Consider the following 7536-nt stretch of genomic DNA (forward strand, 5'->3'; position numbering starts at 1 on the left):
CAAGATATTTAGCTCACACCGCAACTTGCAAAACCTCTTCTCATCCAAGGGCTTGGTGATGATATCTGCCAATTGCTCTTCAGTGTTGACGTGTATGATATCAATATCTTCCTTCACAACATGATCTCTGAGAAAGTGATGACGAATTTCAATGTGCTTTGTCTTCGAGTGCTGAACTAGGTTGTTGGCAATCTTGATGGCGCTTTTGTTGTCGCGGTAGAGTGGCACTTGCTTCAAGTGAATGCCATAGTCTTTGAGTGTTTGCTTCATCCATAGAAGCTGAGCGCAGCAAGATCCAGCAGCAATGTATTCAGATTCAGCAGTGGAGAGAGATACACAGTTCTGCTTCTTTGAAGACCAACATACAAGTGATCGTCCCAGAAAATGACATGTGCCTGATGTAGACTTGTGATCCACCTTGTCACCAGCATAATCAGCATCCGAGAATCCAACTAGATCAAACTCTGAGCCCTTTGGATACCATAATCCTAGTGTTGGGGTGTGAACCAAATATCCGAGAATTCGCTTCACAGCTAAGTGATGTGATTCCTTCGGTGCCGCTTGGAACCGGGCACACATGCAAACACTAAGCATGATATCTGGCCTAGATGCACATAAATAAAGCAAGGAACCAATCATGGAGCGGCATACCTTTTGATCGAACTCTTTACCATTGTCATCGGGACCCAGATGATGTTTGGCTGGCATTGGCGTCGTGTAGCCTTTGCAATCTTGCATTCCAAATTTCTTCAGGCAATCTTTGAGGTATTTCTCTTGAGATATAAAGATGTTGTTGCGTTGCTGACGTATTTGAAGACCAAGGAAGATCTTCAGCTCTCCCATCATGGACATCTGATATTTCTCTTGCATCATATATCCAAACTCATCAGTGTATTTCTGATTGGTGCAGCCGAAGATAATGTCATCCACGTATATTTGGCACACAAACAGTTCACCATCATATGTCTTCGTGAAGAGAGTGGGGTCGAGGGAACCAGGTTTGAAGCCTTTGCTCTTCAGGAAGTCTTTGAGTGTGTCATACCAAGCCCTAGGGGCTTGGTTGAGGCCATACAGTGTCTTGTTGAGCTTGTACACCATATCATGATGTTTTGGATCTTCAAAGCCAGGCGGTTGTGCAACATACACTTCTTCGTCAATCTTGTCATTGAGAAAAGTGCTTTTCACATCCATTTGATGCAGAAGAATGTTATGATGATTTGCATAGGCCACCAGTATGCGTATGGCTTCAAGTCTAGCCATAGGAGCAAATGTTTCATCGAAGTCAATCCCTTCAACTTGAGTGTATCCTTGAGCAACGAGACGAGCTTTGTTTCTGACAACTTGACCATGCTCATCTTGCTTGTTGCGATATATCCATTTGGTGCCAATTATATTGTGCTTGCGAGGTTCAGGACGCTTAACCAGTTCACATACATTATTCAACTCAAATTGCTGAAGCTCTTCTTGCATAGCTTGAATCCATTCAGGCTCCATGAAGGCTTCATCAACTTTCTTGGGTTCAGATATCGATACGAATGCGAAGTGCCCACAGAAATTAGCTAGCTGTGTTGCCCTTGAATGAGTGAGTGGACCTGGTGCATTGATGCTATCAATTATTCTCTCAATCTATACTTCATTTGCAACACGAGGATGTATAGGACGAAGATTTTGCTCTTGCTGATCATTTTCATCATTAGAAGGATTGTCTTCAGGCTGAGCATTGTCTTCAGGTTGATCGGGTGCGGAGATGATAAGTTCCTCTTCAGGCTGAGCTTCAGATGGTATGATTTCTCCAGTTCCCATAAGTTTGATTGATTCACTGGATGGAACTTCATCTAGCACATTTGGCAGGTACTCTCTTAGCGAGCCGTTAGTCTCATCGAACCGCACATCCACTATTTCAACCATTTTATAGTGAAAGAGGTTGAAGACTCTGTAGGAGTGTGAATCCTTTCCATATCCAAGCATAAAACCTTCATGTGCTTTTGGTGCTAACTTTGAAGTGTGATGTGGATCCTTGACCCATCACCTGGCACCAAATACTCTGAAGTAACTGACATTTGGCTTCTTGCCAGTAAGGAGATCATAGGATGTCTTGTTCAGAAGCTTGTGAAGATAAACACGGTTGATGATATGGCATGCAGTATCAATGGCTTCAGGCCATAATTTTCTTGGAGTCTTGTATTCATCAAGCATCGTCTGAGCCATCTCAATAAGTGTTCTGTTCTTGCGTTCGACGACGCCATTCTGCTGTGGCGTGTACGGAGCTGAGAATTCATGTGTGATGCCCAAAGTATCAAGATATGTATGTAGCCCAGTGTTCTTGAATTCAGTGCCATTGTCACTTCTGATGTGCTTTATCTTGACGCCATAGTTGTTCATGGCTCGATTGGCGAAGCGTCTGAAGACATCCTGCACTTCAGTCTTGTAGAGGATTATATGCACCCAAGTATATCTTGAATAATCATCAACAATGACAAAGCCATAGAGACAAGCAGTAGTAGTAAGAGTTGAGTAGTGAGTGGGACCGAAGAGGTCCATGTGGAGCAGTTCGAAGGGTTGAGTCGTTGTCATGATTGTCTTCGAGGGATGCTTGGCCCTCGTCATCTTTCCTGCTTCACAGGCGCCGCATAAGTGATCCTTCTTGAACTTGACGCCTTCGATGCCTATGACATGCTTCTTTCTTGCAAGAGTGTGCAAGTTCCTCATGCCAGCATGCCCTAGCCTCCGATGCCAGAGCCAGCATTCTGAAGCTTTTGCTAGAAGACATACGGCAAGTTGTGGTCCTGCTGAGAAATCTACCACGTACAGATCATCTTTCCGATACCCTTCAAACACTAGAGACTTGTCATATTCCATTAGAACAAGGCAACGATATTTTCCAAACATCACAATCATGTTTAAATCGCAAGGCATTGAGACAGACATTAAGTTGAAACCAAGGGATTCAACAAGCATGACTTTATCCATGTGTTGATCCTTTGAGATTGCAACTCTACCTAGACCCAATACCTAACTTTACCAGTGTCAGCAAATGTGATGTGACTTTTGTTAGATGGACGTAAGGTTGAGTCCATAAGAAGGCTTCACTTGCCAGTCATGTGATTAGTACACCCACTATCAATAATCCATTCTGAAGCAGCTGGTGTCGTACCCTATAGTGCAGTTAGGGGGATAGGCTTCACGAAGAGAGTTGTGAAGCAAAAACGTTTGACGAGCAAGTGGATTATGAAAGCTTAGATCGAGGTTAGGACTGATAGGGCAAGTAGCAAGCGACTCAGGAACAAAGTACATAATAAGACCATTTGGGCATTTGATCTTGCGCCCTACAAGATGTTTAAGGTCCCCAGCAATAGCTTCAGACGATTTTGGTTTTCGGCCGGAGACCTTTTCCTGCAAAAGAGAGTTAAGCTTTCTTAGCCACCCACATCTTCAAGGGTGGCTTTGAAGCAATGAGTCTAAGTGCAGCATCTGAGAACTTTGGCTTCGGGGCCCTAGCAAAAAATCTTGCAGGTGGACAATAGTACTCATAAGAATAAGCAGAATAGTTCTTGGTCTTATGAACATGGCGGTTTGATGAAACGCCCTCATATTCATAGGCCTGAGTATGGCTTCCCTGCAAAACATTTGCGTTAGTGCGATTCAGGTGAGTCCTCTGTCTATATGAAGCCTTTAGACCGTATGAAGCCTGTGGTCTGGGGTTTGTCTTCTTCACTTGCGGTGTCATGACGACATTCACAGGAAGATTCTCCAAACACCTTTTCGACACCTAGACCTTCTTCATAGGCGGTCCATTCCTGCAGTTAGTACCAATATACCTGGCAAACACTTCACCCTTCTGATTCTTAAACAGCTTATAGTTTGCATCAAAGGATTCATCAATAACAATGGGATTAACACAAGTGAAGCCAGATAGGGTGGATGGATCCACTGAAGGTCCCTTTGCAGCAACCCATGTGGTTTTGGGGTACTGCTCAGGTTTCCAGTAAGAGCCATCAGCATTCATTTTCCTTTCGAACCCAACACCCTCTTTCCTAGGGTTTCGGTTCAGGATCTGCCTTTTGAGGACATCGCACAGTGTCTGATGCCCTTTGAGGCTTTTGAACATCCCTATTTCAAGCAATGTATTCAACCTAGCATTCTCATCAGTAATAGCAGTGGCATCCTCAGCAGAGGGGTTAGTTGGCACATCAGCAGTTGAAGATATTGCAATAGTAGTAGCAGTAGAACAACCAGCAACAGAAGTAGCGTTGTCACGCTCAATACATTTAAGACATGGTGGTTCAAATACTTCCTGAGCGGAACTGATCTGTTTGGTGCGAAGTGACTCGTTTTTCTTTTGAAGATCTTCATGAGCAGCTCTCAATTTCTCAAGATCTTGCTTCCTTTGAAGATAATCATAGGAAAGCTTTTCATGAGTTGTTGAGAGCGTTTCAGGACGACTTTCAAGTTCCTCATAATCATACTCCTTGCTCTTCTTTTTCTTCTTGTTCTCATTGTCCCACTGCAGACACTCAGAGATGTAGTGGCCAGGTTTCTTGCACTTGTGGCATGTTCTCTTCTTGTAGTCATGAGCAGAAGCTCCATCATTCCTTGAGCTTGATCGTGAGGACTTTCTGAAGCCTTTCTTCTTGGTGAATTTTTGGAACTTCTTCACAAGCATAACAAGCTCCTTTCCAATGTCTTCAGGATCATCAGAACTGTTGTCAGATTCTTCTTCAGATGAGGAGACAGTTTTTGCCTTCAAGGCACGAGTTCGCCCATAGTTGGGACCATAGATGTCTCTTTTCTCAGAAAGCTGAAACTCGTGTGTGTTGAGCCTCTCAAGTATGTCAGACGGATCGAGTGTTTTGAAGTCAGGACGTTCTTGCATCATCAGGGCTAGGGTGTCAAACGAGCTGTCAAGTGATCTCAGGAGTGTCTTGACGACTTCATGCTTGGTGATCTCAGTGGCGCCGAGGGCTTGAAGCTCATTTGTGATGTCAGTGACTCGATCAAACGTGAGCTGAACATTCTCATTGTATTTCTCTTGAAGCGGTTGAAGAGGTTGCGAATGACACCGATTCTCTGATCTCTCTGGGTTGAGACGCCTTCTTTGACCTTGGAGAGCCAGTCCCAGACTAGCTTAGATGTTTCCAAAGCACTCACACGTCCATACTGTCCTTTGGTCAGATGACCACAGATGATGTTCTTGGCAGTGGAGTCCAGTTGAACGAACTTCTTGACATCAGCAGCGGTGACACCTTCACCAGCCTTGGGAACGCCATTCTTGACGACATACCATAGGTCGACATCAATGGCTTCAAGATGCATGCGCATCTTATTCTTCCAGTAGGGATATTCAGTTCCATCGAAGACTGGCACGCAGTGGAGACTTTGATTATCCCGGCAGTCGACATAGCTAAAACTCCAGGTGGTTAAACCGAATCACACAGAACAAGGAGTACCTTGCTCTGATACCAATTGAAAGTGCTAGTGATCGACTAGAGGGGGGTGAATAGGCGATTTTTATGAAAGTATTCAAAACATGGAAGTTTCGAAAACAAACGATAGAAATAAACCTATTACCATGCAGCGGAAGGTAGACTACACTAGGCAAACCATAGTCAAGTATTCAATGAAGTGAAAGCACAATGACTAATAGTAGCTAGGAAGTAAAGATGAGGTAGGAAGATATAGTGAAGCCAATCAGAACAAGCAGTCACTCAGTGAAGACAAAAGATAAGGCAATCATGCAATGACTTCACTAGGGCCTACATTAAGTAAAGGAATGGGAAGGATGAAACCAGTGACTCGTTGAAGACAATGATTTGTTGGACCAGTTCCAGTTGCTGTGACAACTGTACATCTGGTTAGGGAGGCTGAGATTCAACTCAGAAGACCGCGTCTTCACCTTATTTCCCTTGAGCTAAGGACACCCAGTCCTTGCCCAATCACTCTGGTAAGTCTTCAAGGTAGACTTCCAAACCTTCACAAACTTCGTTCACCAGTGATCCACAATGACTCTTGGATGCTCAGAACGCGACGGCTAACCGGCTGGAGGATTCATAGTCCTCAAGTGTAATAAGTCTTCAGATCACACAGACAGGAAGACTTCAGTGATGCCTAACTCTTTGTGGCTCTGGGTGGTTAGGGCTTTATCCTCGCAAGGAATTCTCTCTCAAAAACTTCGCGGTGGGTTGCTCTCAAACAACAAAAGCCGTACACTAACTCTGAGCAGCCAACCGTTTATGGTTGTAGGGAGTTGATAAAGCTCTCATAAACAACAAGGCAAATATTTGGCACACTCACATCATTGAAGCAACATAAGAAGAAATAGCTACATATCTAAATATCTTGGAATGCTAAACAACAAGCTCACATCAAGAGTTTAAGTGACCAAAGCATAGTTTGTGTAACCTCTTATGCCTCATTGAATAAACTACTAACTTGATACATATGCTCCAGGTGCTTACTGTGATTAAAAATTCTGATTAAGGGAAGGCGATGATTACAATCATCCTGCTTGAAGCTGGTGTCAGAATCAGGGTCAATAAATATGGCCAGTCAAAACTGAGCAATACACTACTACTCATTACCAGCAGCTGATTGGCCAATTAGGTGCTAATAACTAGCTAGAAAGAGGTATGGCAATGGTGGTCGCCGCCGGCGCAAGAATGTTGGTGTCGGTGCTGGTTCTCGTGGCATTGGTCGTGGTCTGCCTGTCCGCCAACGGCGCGGCGGCGCAGCAGGCGAGCGGCGTGGCGGCGACGTACAACCTGTACAACCCAGAGAAGATCAACTGGGACCTGCGAGTCGCCAGCGTCTTCTGCGCGACCGTCGGACGCCGACATGCCGCTGGCGTGGCGGCAGAGGTACGGTTGGACGGCGTTCTGCGGCCCCGCCGGCGCGCACGGCCAGCCGTCCTGCGGCCGCTGCCTCCAGGTACATAATCATACGCGTCCCTATCTCCGTCGATGGATGATCTGTATAAGGAAATGTGTATCTTGCTACGGATCGCGCGTTGTTTGATCGGCGGGACACTGCCATGTCATCAGGTGACGAACAGGGCGACGGGGGCGCGGACGGTGGCGAGGGTGGTGGACCAGTGCGACAACGGCGGGCTCGACCTTGACGTCACCGTGTTCCGGCAGATCGACACCGACGGAGGCGGCGTCGCCAATGGCCACCTCGTCGTCGACTACCAGTTCGTCGGCTGCCAGGACTGATCACGCACGGGATCACCGCATGCTGCTGCATATACCTACGATCGTTGCGGCGAATAAATATGCATGGGAAATCAGTAGTACCGGCAAGAATAAAACGCAACCGAAATCAATATCGGCTTCGATGTTCGATCGAGGCATGCAGCGCATGTTGTCTTCCGATTCTGAATATCTCGTTATGTAACTCGGAATCCATGGTCGAAATGACAGATTTTATGTCTCAGCGTCAAGCCACGTAATCTGGCTACTTGTTGTTGGTTTATCGAGCAATTTTCAAATAATTTCAACTCATAAAATCATTTCTAACCGGTCCCTTAAATTTAGCTCGAAC

General features: G+C 45.4%; 1 pseudogene; it reads left to right on the forward strand.

Annotated features, from left to right (window-relative positions):
- The first annotated feature begins 6656 nt into the window (after positions 1-6656).
- Positions 6657-7208, forward strand: LOC119314336 (annotated as a pseudogene).
- Positions 7209-7536: the final 328 nt, after the last annotated feature.

This window comes from Triticum dicoccoides, chromosome 6A (assembly GCF_002162155.2).
Source record: "Triticum dicoccoides isolate Atlit2015 ecotype Zavitan chromosome 6A, WEW_v2.0, whole genome shotgun sequence".
In the NCBI taxonomy this organism is placed as follows: Eukaryota; Viridiplantae; Streptophyta; class Magnoliopsida; order Poales; family Poaceae; genus Triticum; species Triticum dicoccoides.